Raw genomic sequence first — 15631 nt, forward strand, 5'->3', positions numbered from 1 at the left:
CTCAATATGCTCACTATTTCTCCAGGGGAAATTTGGAAATCTTCTGCAACCATACCTTTATAAAAACTTCTGTGTTTCTTGGTCTATTTGAACCAAAATTGTTGCTTTCTCATTGATTATTCTCTACTGTTGATCTTCCTCTTGAGTAAAGTGACATAACCCATAGAGATGATGGAGATGTCAAAGACACAGATCCTGGAGAGGTAATGACTATAAAATGAAATGTTTATTATCCTCTAAACTTGATGTAACCTCCTTGCAAACAACCAGTAGGATTTGAACATCCTTGTGTCTTGTATAACACCTACCACGGAATATGGAGATGGAATATGAAGATGTAAAAGTTGAATTTTTACCTCTCATAGAGTAAATTAGTTTGGTTGAAAGCTTGTTATATCAATGTAGAAAAATATGCAATTATATCAATTTTGTTTGGCTTTACTCGGTGATAAATCAGCAAAAAACCAGTAGAGTGTAACAGAATGACAAAAGATTAGGGAACTACATTGTTTGAGGAATGGTTAACGGAGGAAATGGGGCTGTTTAACTTACAGAAATCGGGAATTATGGGAACTTTGCAGTTATCTTCAGAAATTAGAAAATTGTCGTATATTGGAGGAATAAGTGCTTAATGTTGCAGTAGGCAAGGAGTAGTTGATATAAATTACAGGAAGACAGGATTGAACACAGTATAGGGAAAAGCTTTTTCACAATTAGCACCTAGCTGTGCTTCTTCACAACAATGCAAAGCGCTACAACATGAGTTGGTGGAACTGTTCCTGAAAGTGTAGGATTTAAAGAGAGAGAGAATGATCATCTGCCTGGGTTCATTGTAAACTATGGGAGAGATGAGATTTGGTAATTTCTAAAGTCTTTTCCAGTCTTAGAGCCTATTCTTTTACACATATACATCTTTGTAGGATTTTCATGGGGAAAGTAAATCTCTTTGTATGAGCAGTTTATCTTTCAACGGAAGCAGTACTAACGTACAATTTTTTTTGCCAGATTTTATCCAAGTCATATCTTCACTTCTACGTATGTCAGTTGGATAGATATTTTATTTTAGTTAACCTATTTGGGTGAAAATAGCAGAGGCTCACTTGGGTCACCTCAAGAAATGGGAATTTATTGGGAGAAAGACAGAAATCCTTTCCGTGTAGCAATGCCTTATATAAACCTAAAAGTTGCCCCACAATTTCGAAGAGATGAGATGTTCAGAAACTATTAGGAGAAAGTTGTTTTTGAAGTACAAGTATTTGGTTGACTTCTCAGACCCAGAACCTTTCTGATCCTTAGTCTGTGCTCTCACTATGAGGCCTCAGCTAATCTCTCCCACTCAGGTTGTCTCTGTGCCCTTTGTCTACCAGCCATTACTCCATTACATTATCTGTCTCAAATTTAGTCATCCAGACAGGATCTGACTGACCAAATTAGTCACCGTTACTCCTTTTGCCAGAACTTTCCCACGAGACCAATTTATAGAACCAGCTAGCCTGTGATTTAGATAGACTGCCTTTGAATCAAAAGCCAAACCAGACCAATCAGCTGTGGCCACGTGTGACTTCTAATTCCAGAACAGTGACTGATTAAGACACATCTTTTAGAGAGAAGCTCTAGAAATGGTAAGCGTGCTGAGGTTGGAATTGCCAAGAGTACTCTTTACCCTGAAGTAAAAGATTTGCTTTTTTGTCTTATCTTTCTGCTGGATATTACACTCAAATAAGAAGGGTAAGAGGGCTTACATGTGATTAACAAGTTATCTTTCAGGTTTGCACATACTATATAGGTTTAGAATGAGTATATGGCTATTTAAATTATAAACCCTATGGGGTTTGATCAAATTTGATAAACACTATTTTGAGTGCCTACTTTTTGTAAGGCACTGAGATGGATATTCCAATTAGATTTTATGAATTCTTATTATATTTTACATTCAAATGCACATTCAATTTATGTTAACTGAATATTAACTATTAGAGCTTTTTTTTTTTTTTTTTTTGGTTGTACTTTCTGTCTATTCCAGGAAGGATTTAAGATAACTTACAAATTTCATAAAATATAACAAGATAGTATACATTCAAAGTGAGGCTAAGAAAGGAAATATGGGTTAGTGCCAAGTGGATACAGGAATGAAAGTGAAAATGAAAGGAAGTTGTAAAATGTAGAAAATGCTTCTAAACATTCTCCGAAAATTTTGCCACACTACTTTCAATGCCATGTGATTGAAAGAAAATAATTACTAATATAAAGTAAAACTTTTCTCAGAATTCAGAGCAGATTTTTCAAAACAAGATCACACAATGATCTCCTCAACAACATCCTTACAATAGTTGTAAAGATGAATTTCACATCTCTCTTTTGTTCACTCTAGGTAATTTTACATATATTTACATATCTTTACAGTGGCACTTTGGGTATTCATTTAACAAATATTTGTTCAGCTGGTATTATGTTTATGCTACTGTTCTAGACTCTGAGAATACACAGCACTAGTTAAATAAGATAAGTAAGATCTTTGCTCATAAGAAATTAGATTCTGGTGGAATAAAACAATCGATAATCAGGCAAACAATTCTGCGAATGAGCTCATTTCAGGTTACAAAAAATACAAAGCAACATGTTAGGTAATTCCTGTGGTTGAGGGGTGCTAAAGTTGATTGTAGATTAGGTAGTCTAGAAGTGCCCTATGGAGGAAGTGATGTTTGAGCTGAGAAAAAGGCAAATATGTAAATACTCTAAGAGGGCTCCAAGCAGAGAGAACTCAAAGTGCATAGGCCCTGGGATAGGAATGAAATTCCAGGAAGTGAAAGACCTTGTGGTTGAAGCACAGTAATTGATAACTCAGGGAGCTAAGTCAGGTAAGGAGTTTGGATTTTGTTCTAAATGCAATGGGAAACCATTGGATGGTTTATACAAGGAAAGAAATTGATCTAATTTACATATTTTTGGAAAGTTCGTGCTGACTTTCATGGAAAGCAGAAACTGGGTGAGGGAGCAGGCGTGGCAGATGTAGAAGCAGAGAGATTCATAAAGAGGTTATTGTGGGAATACACACAAAATATAATAATGGTCTAGACTAGATAAGAGTGGAGAAGGGAAAGAATCAATGAATTTGGGATATATACGCAAGTATAGTGAACAGGTTTCTATAGTCTTCATTATATACATGAGAAAACTAATGTTCAAAGAAGCTAAAAAAAGTTGCACAAAAATATAAACCAAAAGTTTAAACATAAGTATTCTGATTCTAAGGCTGTAAAATTATTGTTTTAAATGGGTGATTTTTTTTTTAGACAAATAATTTTATTTTGAGGAAGATTAGCCCTGAGCTACCATCTGCCACCAATCTTCCTCTTTCTGCTGAGGAAGACTGGCCCTGAGGTAACATCCATGCCCATCTTCTTCTACTTTATACGTGGGATGCCTGCCACAGCATGGCTGGGAAAGCGGTGTCTAGGTCTGTACCGGGGATCTGAGCTGGAGAACCCCGGGCCATGGAAGCGGAACGCGTGAACTTAATTGCTGCACCACGGGGCTGGCCCCTAACTGAGTGATTTTTTTAACCTTAAAGAATTCCTTAAACATTATCTTTGTTGCCTCCATTGCATAACATTTTCATTGGCTTAATTATATCTCTATTCAATCTTCCTTATTTCTTATTTCTTTCTTATAGTTTCTTTCTGTTTTGCCTGTGTATTTATGAAAAAGAATGCAAATAATTTTAAGGAAATTGACCAGAGTGTGTTACCATATCAAAGAAATAACATCTTAACTCTATAAATTACTTCCTCTGACATGGTGTCACTTCTGCTGGATCCCAGGATGGCACTTTTAAATATCAGTCTGTTTGTAATGACATTTGATGCTCAAAGTACTTCAGTAATAAACATTGAACATCCACTTTATATTTCTGCACAGGTATTTTTCTGTTGATGATTTATAATATTAAATTATTAGATAATTTGTGGAGCAGCAAGGAGTATGCCTTCCAATCCAGGAGTATGCCTCTGAAAATCATTTGAGCAATTTTCTCTGAAACTGGGTTTGGAATATTTTTTATTACATACTGAAATGTTTTAAATATGATTCTCCTAGCAAGTAGTTTCTTTACTTCATGAAAGTCATAACAAAATGTTATTTGGAACATGCATGAAATCTATCATATGGTAGCAAAAGGGAAACGTAGAAAAGGATTTTTGCACATTGGGTGGCATGGCCTCCACTGCAGGGGCCTTTGTCAAATGTCTGTCTAAAGCAATATGGGATTTGAGGAAGGATGGCAGGTGGGGATTGGTGTAGTTTTACCTTTTGATTGTTTCAATTATGTTTACATCATCGTGCAGAAATACTTCGGAAATAAGGACAAGAGATTGAACTTCTGATATATTGTTATAAATTATTCCTTAGTCTCATAGTTTTAAAGTGACTATAGCCCAATGGCATTAGTAAAACATCTCCAACCTCAACCCTGCTTTAGAAAAATGTGCAGATTATTCAGACTTAACCTATGCAAAATCATTTTTTATGGTTTTATTATTCCCCCTTTATTCTAAAACAAATTCTCTTCCTGACTTCATTCGTTCTCTCAGTCTCTCAGGCTTGAAATCTCAGTGGCATTTTTCTTCTTTTTTCATTGTTTTCCTCACATGGATACATCTGCCATGTATTAAGTCTCATAGATTCTGTCCTTCCATTTGTTAAATTAAGCCCCTTTCCCCTCCTCCTGCTTCTATTCACTTTCCTGCAGTTCCAGGTCAGACTCGTATTACTTCTTGCCAGTAATATTCCCATAGCTTCCTAATTTTAAAAAAAAATGAAAGCATAATCATCAATTCCAAAGTAGGAATAACATTCAACCTACTCCTTGAATCAAGCAGTGCTTTTCACTAGACTCAAGACCAATGGAAAAGAATAGACATGGTCAATTAATAGGCTCTGCTAGATTTTTACTGAGCCAACCTGCCTTTTGTTTAGCAAAATAAGGTCTATGACAAATAGAGAATTCAGCCGTTATCCCTCTATTCTTGGAGATGCTTTTTAACATAATCAGAATGGCCTTTCTGGATACTTATAGCCATTTGGATATCATATTTCCCGAAAACAAATGAGCAGATAGTTGGAGGTAGGGACTGATCTGAGCTCTTACATGCTGGTATGTGTCATCGTCTCAGCTTAGGATCTGTCATAGCTAAGACAGGAAGAACCTTGGAAGGACGACATTCTGGGGATTTTAGTTTTAATAAATTTGGTCTATGGAGATTGTCAGAAAGTCATTCATTAGGAGTTGAAGAAGATCCTATATTGGTCCAGCAAAGACATACTGGGTGTTAGGAAATTATTCAGGCACATTACAATACCCCAAAACTTGCCATCTTACTGTAGACAATGGATTAGCAGTAGCATCCCCCAAGACAGGGAATTGGGACATGTACAATAGGCTCTTGCCAAACCTCAAGTGCGAGCTTTTCCAGCTCTTCTACCTTATGTCACATGGTTACCTGGTTTTAGTGTATTTATGAAAATGGGGCTTTGTTACTTAGGTGATGGCTCTCCACGTTACCTGTGCCTTACTACTCAAAAATCTGCTTTAGAGCACTTCTCACTTTATTGCAAGTCACCACCCAGGACTTGGACTTGGTATAGTGCTGGTCACTGTCCATGAACCTCAGCAGATGGATGAAAGTCAGGCAAGCCATCCCTACTTTTCCTATTCTGCTCCTTAAATTTTTAATAATCCTGCATATAAAGGAGGAGGTATATCAAATTGTATTTCAGGACTGAAAATAAACAAATTGAATTAACATATGAGACAGAGGGCAAAATTTTAAAGTTCTATGACAAGGGCAAGCACAACATATGTTTAACCCAGCAGAGAGTACAGCCCAACACAGACACACCCAGTTGTTAGTATCCATCCTCAGATCTCAGAGCACTTCCCTCTTCAAGTTTCCTTAGGGCTAATCTTCACTTCCTTCTAATACCTTGTCCCAAGCACTTGGCTCCATCTCCTATCACTAATGAAAGCCCAAGACACAATAACTCCTGGCGGGTCAGTTTCCAAAGTAAGCATTCAGTCTAATAACAATCCATGGGAAGTGGAGGAGGAGCATCTGTGGAATATTTCAGCGAGGGTTTGTCGTCCAAAGTCCTTTGGGTTCACCGCTAGTGTGAAGTGCAGATATGCTATTTAGCCTGTAATGAATGCTCATCAGATAATGAATGTCTGAAACCCAGACCTTTAGTGACAGCCTGTGTGCATGCTTCCACACACACAAACACACATACAACAACGACAACCACACACAAACACACACACAAACTTCCCAAAGGACGAATCTTAAAAACAGCATTATCTGAACCAATACTAAAAAAAATAGGAATACTTCTCTAAATTTAGCAGGATATATTTAAACTCCTAGTCACAAATGTGGTAAGGTTTCATGTCATTGTGCTTCTTTGTCATCCTCTGCCTTTTCATTATGTCCAGAGATCTATGGGTGCTTATAAAGTGGGGGCCTTTAATAAGACTATTCTAAACAATAGCATTTTCTGTCTTTGGCTGGGTATCCTCTGGTTATATAGATAAATAGTTGAAGCTTTGAAAAAATAGTTTTTTTTTCTGCTGCCTTTGGTCAAAGCATCTGTAGGTCCAGAATTTCCAGATTGTCCTCTGTAAATGAAATAAAGATGGTATGAGAGTTTATTATTCTCATATCTATGTATTAAAGCAGGGATCCAATTACAAGTTCTGAATAGACCTGTGCTTATCAAAGATCAGTGAAGAAAATTGAACAAATAAGGCCAATAAAAATATTACAGAACAAAGAGAAATAGCGCCAGCCTGAAGAATTATACAGACCTTTGAATATAAAAATTGAACTTTGAAAACAATCTATTACAGAAAATAGAAGACTTATTTAGAAACCTGTATGGAACACTGACCAGAAAGCAGAAGGGAGGAAGGCTAAAAGAAAGTATAAATAATTGTAAGGAAAGATGACATTGAGATGAAAATGAGACAATAGAAGGAAATAAAAAGTGATATGCAAGATAGGAAAGAAAGTAGAATAGCACGTTTTGAATGTCTATTGGAGATAATAGTAATAAAAAATAACTACAATTCTTAACTATTTATTGACATAGTTCCGGTGGAATTTCTTCCTATATTTGATGATCATTTGAAACAATGACCGTTACTGTTCTCGTTCACCACAAAAAAGACTATTTACACAATAAAAACATAAAATGGAAAAATTGTGTCATAAAGTGGATAAACTCAATGCCCCCCCTTCATAAAACTGAATTATATAAAGAAGGTATTGGACATTTTTCTTATCAAGGAACGTGAATATTGCTTTTATGCATCTTTGTATCTGGTTTCTTGATCTGTAAGGACATTTATTATATGATTTATATGCACTAATGCCTATAAAGCCCTCAGAACAGTGCCTAACACAAAGTGGGTATTCAGGAAGTAATGTAAATTATAATAGTGGAATAATCTAAGTGGTTGCAGATTTCTCATTGGCTGATGTTATCAGTAAGACTTTTCAAATATTCACTTTCACTAGTGGATTCTTCTTTGTTAATTAAATATAAATTAATATACACAGTATAAGATCAAATGTGTTAAAAAGATGTGGAACATGAAAAAGATGTCAATGTATACCAAAATAGTAACTGACAACGTTTCTGTGTGTGAGATTCTGCATGATTTTCATTTTCTTCTTCATTATTTTCTGTTTTACAGTAAGCGTACTAGACATTAACTACTTTCAGAAGTAATTATCAGTATATGGATGCCAATTAATACTCTAATAATGTAAAAATGACTTTCTAACAAAAAACTACAGACAAATCACTAATATAACTATGGAATGAGACTATGAAAGTGGTTCTTCCTACTGCTTTTCCAGGTTTTCTCATAATAGTATGCAATATTTTTTTAAGAGAAAAAGGTACGCTGTAGGGCAATCTGAAATACCTCTTCCAGTCAATCATTCTTATTCTCTCTATCCCAAAGTTCTCCGCTCCCCCTTGGATATCTGACAATAGTTTACACTTCTGTTGGTTACTTGTGATTATCTATGTTGTATTATAACTTTCTGTGTAACTTCCTGATCTTTCTGTATTAGAATATATAGTTTCAATGGGTTTATATATAATTCCATATAACGCTTATTTTGAAATGACATCACTATGATAGATTCAACACATTTTTTCTTGTACTGAAAATCTTGTGACATTTATGTTGTCTGGAAGTGCCGCGATTTCTAACCTAATGTGAATGTCCATGAAGATGTACATTCCTTCACAGATGTGGGAATCTGAATAAAGCTATGGCACAGCAGGAAACTTCCCCTTTCTCAAATATAAAATGTTGGGCATACAGAGCATCTGCTGAATTCATGTAAACACTGAGTTAGGAATAAGGAGACCTGTGTTCTAATTCTGGTTTTACCACAAAAGAGCTTAGCCCTTCTCTGAAGCAATAGTTTTCACTTTTGGAAAATTAAAGGTTTTGGCTAGGATCAATGATCCTTTAAATTTTCCACGTGTCAAATAACAATATATTCTTTTCTTTGTCTGGTTTCTTTCACTCCGTGTTGTTTCATGTTTCAATAGTTTACTCCTTTATATTGTTAAATAGATTCCATTTTATGAGGATATCAAATTTGTCCATTTCACCAGTTAATGGGCATTTGCATTATTTCCAGTTTGGGGCTATTACAAATAAAGCTACTGAAAGCATTCATGTAGAAGTCTTTGTAGGCATATGCTTTGATTTTCTTGGGTAAATACCTAAAAGTTGTATTACTCAATCATTTGATAGGTGTGTGTGTTTAACTTACTGAGAAACTGACAAATTATTTTCCAAAGCGGCTGTACCATTTTACGTTCTCACCAACAATGTATGGGAGTGATACATTCTTCACATTCTCACCAAATCTGCTCTGGTCAATCTGTTTAATTTCAGCCATTCTAATAGGTGTGTGGAATATCTCATTGTGGTTTTAATTAGTATTAATTACCATGGAAATATAGTTGAACATTTTTTCATGTGCTTTTTTGCCATTCATGTACCTTTGTTGGAGTGTCTGTTAAAATCTTTTCCCGTGAAAAAAATTTGATTTGTTTTCTTGTTGTTGAATTTTGAGAATTCTTTAGATATTCTTTTTTTTCTCCAAAACTTCTGTGGAAGGATTTTTTTTTTTCACTAATTTTTTTTTATTATGGTCGTAATAGCTTATAACATAGTGAGATTTCAGTTGCACGTTATTGTTTGTCATACACCATAGAAGTGCACCCCTTCAAGCCTTGTGCCCACTCTCCACCCCCCTTCCCCTGGTAACCACTAATTTATTCTCTTTGCCCGTAAGTTTGCTTACATTCCACATATAAGTGAAATCATATGGTGTTTGTCTTTGTCTGTCTGGGTTGTTTCACTTAACATGATGCCCTCAAGGTTCATCCATGTGGTTGTGAATAGGATGATTTTGTCTTTTTTTATGGCTGAGTAATAGATATTATTATATGAGTCCTTTATCAGATATATACTTTGTGAGAATTTTCCTCCCTTTCTATAGATGGTCTTTTTATTTTTCAATAGTTTCTTTCAAAGAGAAGAGTTTAATTTTTATAAAGTCCAAATGAGCATCTTTTGCTTTTATGGCTTATGTTATACTTAGAAATTTTTTCCTATGCTAAGGTCACAAAGATTTTATCTTATATGTTTCTGAAATCTCAAACTATAATTGCAGATTTGTCCATTTCCCCTTGCAGTTCTTTCAGGTTTTGTTTCACAAATGTTGAAGCTTTGTTAGTAGAAAAATAAACATTTGAGTAGAAAACATAAACATATTGTTATGTCTTTAAAAGATATCAAATCTGACAATCTCTGCCTTTTAATTGGAGTTTTAAATCTTGCATTTAATGTGATTATTTATATGGTCAAGATTAAATCTGCCATCTTGCAATTAGTAGTCTATTTTTCCTATCGGTTTTTTGTTTCCTTTTTCTGCCTCTTTTGAAATAAGTATTTCTATAATTGCATTATTCTTTTTTCTCTCTTCTAATGGCTTACTGACTTTCATCATTTATTTTATTTTTTTGATTATTGTTTCGGGTTTTCGGTGTACATATTTAACTTAGCACAGTCTACTTTCAGGTGACCTCATTCCAATTCACTCATAGTTTAAGAGCCTTACAACAGTTTCCTTTCTCTCCTCTGGGCTTGTGTGTTATTTTTATCTTTTAATTTCTGCATATGCTATAGAGTCCTTACTATATTGTTATTCTGTTGTTTAGTCAATTACCCTTTAAAGGGATTTATATAAAAAGAAAAAAGTCCTATATGTTTGCATACATAGTCACCATTTTCAGTACTCTTAATTCTTTGAGTAGATCCATGTTTTCATCTGGTATTTTCCTTCCACTTTAATGACTTCTTTTTGACACTTCTTTGATCTGTTAGTAATGAATTCTTTCAGCTTTTATATTTCTAAAAATAATCTTATTTCACCTTCATTTTGAAAAACAGTTTTCTTGGGTGTATAATTCTAGATTATAGAATTTTTTTCTTTCTGTGCTTTAAAGATCTTGCTTCACTGTATTCTAATGTGTGTTGTGTCTGTTAGGAAATATGCTGTCAATGTTAAGCTTCAATAAACTTCTTGGATCTGTCAGCTTATAATTTTCATAAATTTGGAGAATTTTAGCCATTATTTCTTCAAATATTTTCTGTGCCCCACTGCTACTCTCTTCTTCTTCAAGGACTACAACAATTATACATATATTAGGCTGCTTTAATTTGTCTCACAGCTTTCTGATACTGTTTTTATTTTGTTCAAAGTCCTCTTTTCCTCTGTATTTTATTTTGGATAGTTCCAATTACCATATTTTCAAAAATACTATCTTTTCTTTTTCAATGTCTGAGCTACTATTAATGTCATCCAGTGTATTTTTCATCTTCAACATTTTATTTTCCATCGCTAGAAGTTCAATTTGAAGTTCATGTCTCCATATAATGTTTCTATCATTTTCTCCAGTTTTTTTGAGCATAAGAACACAATTATAACAGTAGTTTTAATATTCTTATCTATTTATTTTACAATAATTATGAGTTCCATGTTACTTTCAATTGTTTTTTCTCCTCATTGTTGGTTGTATTTTTCTGCATCCTTGCATATCTGGTAATTTTTGACATGACACCAGAAATTTTGAATTTTATATTTTGGGGAGCTAATATTTTTGTTTTCCTATCAATATTCTGGGATGAAGTCAAGTTACTTGGAAATGGTTTGATCTTTTCAAGTCTTGCTTTTAAAACTTGCTAGTACAAGGGCAGCATTTAGTCTGGGGATAATTATTTCCCACTACTGAGGCAAAACCCTTTTGCATACTCTACCATACGCCAAGTAAATTATGAAGTTTTACAGTCTAGCTTCAGAGAGCCAGCACTATTCCTGGCCTCGTGTAAGCTCTTAGTACTCTCCTCTGATGCTTTTGGATAATCCTTTCCCTGGCCCCAAGTAAGTTCCTCACAAGCAAGCACTTATAAATACTCTGAAGAATGCTTGAGGGAGAGTCTCTGCAAATCTCTAGTGTTCTCTCTGTGCTAGAGGTTGGCAACTTTTTCTGTAAAGGGTCAGATAGAAATATCTTAGACGTGGCAGGTCACATACAAATTCTGTCACATATTTTTCTCCTGTTTTTTTTTTTCTTTACATTCTTTAAACATGTAAAGACCATCCTTAGCGGATGGGCTATAAGAAAACAGGCTGTGGGCTGGATTTGGTACCCAGGGTATAGTTGTTCAATCTCTGATCACACAGCTGTCTCCTAGCTGTTACTCTGCCCTATGAATTCTAGCCACTTTGATTTCCCAGGACTCTCAGCTTCTTCTCCTCAATCAAGGAGTCTGCCAGGTACCTCCCGGCTTCACCTTCTCTATGCTGTGTCTTGGAAACACTCTCAAGGCAGTAAGAAAGACAATTGTTGGGTTTTCCTCATTTTTTGATTCTATCTCAGGCATTTCTGTTCCGAGCTGCCTGATTTCCAATGCTTTAAAAACCATTGTTTCATATATTTTGTCCTGTTTTTAATTGCTTCAAGATGGAGGATAAATCTGGTCTCTCGTACTCCACCTTTATTGGAAGTGAAGTTCTAGCATAAAATTTTTATGCTATGTATTTTTTATGTATTTTTGTTAATGGTTCTTCTATAAATGGATGTCAATAATCAAAATACATAAAGATTTAAGAGCTTCTAAAGGTCACCTTTAAGTTACTTTATCAAACTGCAAGTTTAGCCCAGGAGTAGCAAGTCCCATTAATCTCCCATGTTTTTTGCTTTGTTTTGCTTGTTTTATTTTCCCTTCCTTGTTTATCTTTTTGTTTCGTTTTCTGAGCTTTTCACTTTGTGCTTAAATTCGTTAATTTGTCTTTCTCAGTAAATTGTCAGTTCTACTCCTGCAACGGTTAGCTAACTGGGATGTCAAATGTTAAAAAGCAAAAAACAAAGGAATATAAGAAAATGGAGAAGAAAGGTGAGAAAGGAGGAAGGAAGGGAGGAAAGAAGAAATAAAATTTCCTCTCAATGCTCTCAATATTCCTTTATTGGCTTCTTGAATCTTGTGTAGCTGCTGCAAAGTCAGACATTGATCTGAGTCTCTTTCTTCTAGACAATCTGTTTATTAATTGTTAAAAGTTTTAAAATTATTTCCCCCTTTATCTGGATGTTGTGAAATAACACTACACTGTTCTAGATGTGCTGTTCTTATTCACTCAGCACTTGTAATACTCTAATATCTGAGGACTCCTGCCTTCCCTTAGTTCTGGGAAATTTCATTCTGTTGTTTATTTAAATATTAGCTCTTTCCCATTCTGTTTATTCTTCTTCTAAAACTCCTGCTAAATAGATGGCAGAAAGTCTAGGTTTATCCTCAGTTGTTCTTAATGTTTCTTTTAGACCATCCATCTCTTTGTCCCATTATGCTTCATGCTAAGTAACTTCTTGATGCGCTCTTCTAGCTCATGAATTTGCTCTTTTGTTTTGCCTAGTCTACTAACCAGCTCATTTACTCATGTCTTTAAATTAAATTTTCCATTTTTATATTCAAAATCTCTCACTTTTAAAATAATGGCCTATGTTTGTTTCTTACATGTGATATTCTCTCTGCCCTCTGAGTATATTAATTATGCCTGTTTTGTTACCAATTAAATTTGATTTGAGAGTTTGAATTTGTTTCCTCTGCCATGATGTTGGTTTTCATTCACATGTGCTTATTTTTGACCCTGTGCTCATCTTTAACGGGTATTTCCTATTAAATTATCTGCTGTAGATTTGCAACTTTCCTGGGGGAAGAGGCAGGAAGTTTTTCTGTAGCTTGCACTGTGACCTGTTTTGAAAGAGAATGAAGTTTATAGATGAGGGAGATAATTGGACAGCGATTCTTTTTGGTATGGCTGCTCCACAGTACTCACAAGCTTACACCTTCAACGTTTTTCTTTTGAGAACAATTAGTCTTATGATTGTTGCTTTATCTGAAATGATGAGGGGAGATTCAAAAAGGTTGAACGTCTGCTGAAATTTCAGGGGGTTTTTTGGTCTATCAAATTATGTTGTTTCATGACCTTGAGCTCTTGTCTATTTCTAGCATTTATCACTTTGACCATGGAACACCCTTGATGTCATTTCTTCATACATTTTAGCATATGGTCTCCTTCAAGCTTATTCCATCTTCTTTGTGTCTTTTAGGGGTTCCTCAAAGTTTTTGCTTTGCTGCTGATTTGTGGGCATTGTTATGTGTGGGAGGGTATATATTTTAATGAGTCTTCCATCACTTCAGAGGATTTGGTATGAAAATAGAGTTGTGCATATGATTAGTGCATCTTGAATCAAAAGTCTGTTTCATTATTCTCAGATTTCCAAACCTCATTTTTATTTTTCTTTGTGAATATAATGAGAGTTGTTCTATAATTGCTTTATCCATCAGTAGCCCTGGCATGTGGAGCATCTGGATAATGCAGGAGTCTATCTACAGTTCTGCAAGTTCTGGCTTTGAGGATCCATTTACTACCACTATTTTGTTTATAAGAGAAGAATATTAAAATTTCACCTTATCTGTTTTTCTTCTTATCCATAGAGCTTCAATTCAAATAACTAAGAGATTGAATCAGATTGTTTTTAGGCGCAATATATTTACTATTGCTCTATGATTCAAAGCTCACCAACCCTCTCTTGTTTATAGCTGCACTGTTGTTTCACTTAATTTAGAATGGAACACCCAGTAGACCAATCACCCAGCAACAAAGTATTAAAGAGTACTTACTGAGCAGAAGTGGGACAGCTCTCACGAATCTCCCAGGACATTACATCAGTCCCAGTGGAGAACTGTTTACTTAGCAACTTTATGTCCATTTACCATTCATTAATTGCGATAGTACCTAATAGATTATTCTTTCTGGATTCTAAGACAAAACAAAGCAAATATATATGTACGGATATACAGTACCAAGAAAAAATCATTTTCTATATCATATTAGAATTTTTGAATCAATCAAAATATTTCCAAATATAAAGTATGACCATATATGACAAGTGTGAGTTCTAAATTTCTCTGCTCATACGTATCATATTTCCTAGTTATTGCTGCCAAAATGTTTTCATGTAAATGAAGGAATCAATTACATAAACAGTAGATATTTCTGAGCTCCTACAATGTGCAAGACATTTTAGGGGACACAAAGATAAACAGCACAAATTATCCTCAAGTTGTGAAAAGGTAGCTGTGGGAGAACAACATAGACAGGACTATTTTAATAGCATTATAAAGCATAAAAATTGGTAAAGTGGTCAAAATAGCACATGAAAAGTTTCTAAAAAGAGCACAACAGGACACAAGTCATAACAGTTAAGAGAAAGGGTTTGATCACTGAACTTTAATTAGTCTGGACATTTCCTGGAGGAGACTTGAGCTGAGCTGTATCTCAACGGACACATCAAAATATAGAAGACAGAGAAGCACACTCTAGGTAGAAGTTATCTCTCAAGGTAACTTGGTTGTTGGAACCACCAGGCCTATTTGATAATGAAGGAGTGGGCCAGCCTAGATGGACTCCATGGCTTATAATGGGAAATAGTAGGACATGAGATGGAAAGGAGAATTTGGGGTCTGACAGCAGAGGAACTTAAATGCTAGACTAAGTATGACTCAATTTTGTAAGTTGATGATATGATTAACTGTATGGGGCAGGAATGTAACTTCTTAACCAGACCAGACAAGTTTAGAAGAAACAGTATGAGTATATTTAAGTAAGTGAATATTTGGCATCTGGGAGGGTCCAGAATTCATTGCCTGTTCAACATCATCTCAGGCATGTACTGGCTTCTGTGGATATACTGATTAGTAAGACAGCCAATGATCTCATGGAACATACACTTAAGAATTAATACTATGAAGAAGATCCACTCTCACCAATGCGGGTGGGCATTATCCACTCTGTTGAGGGCCTGAATAGAACAAAAAGATGGAGGAAGGGTGAATTTGCTCTTATTTGAGCTGCGATATCCATCTTATGTCCGTGGACATCAGTGTTCCTTGTTCTTAGGCCTTTGGACTCAGACTGGG

At 35.0% G+C, this 15631-nt stretch overlaps 1 long non-coding RNA gene across 2 annotated transcripts in view; it reads left to right on the plus strand.

Annotated features, from left to right (window-relative positions):
• Window positions 1-15631, plus strand: part of LOC123286344 (uncharacterized) — an 81514-nt gene that overhangs the window by 55970 nt on the left and 9913 nt on the right. The gene's annotated exons all lie outside the window — the stretch shown is intronic.

Source organism: Equus asinus, chromosome 6 (genome assembly GCF_041296235.1).
Source record: "Equus asinus isolate D_3611 breed Donkey chromosome 6, EquAss-T2T_v2, whole genome shotgun sequence".
Classification (NCBI taxonomy): Eukaryota; Metazoa; Chordata; class Mammalia; order Perissodactyla; family Equidae; genus Equus; species Equus asinus.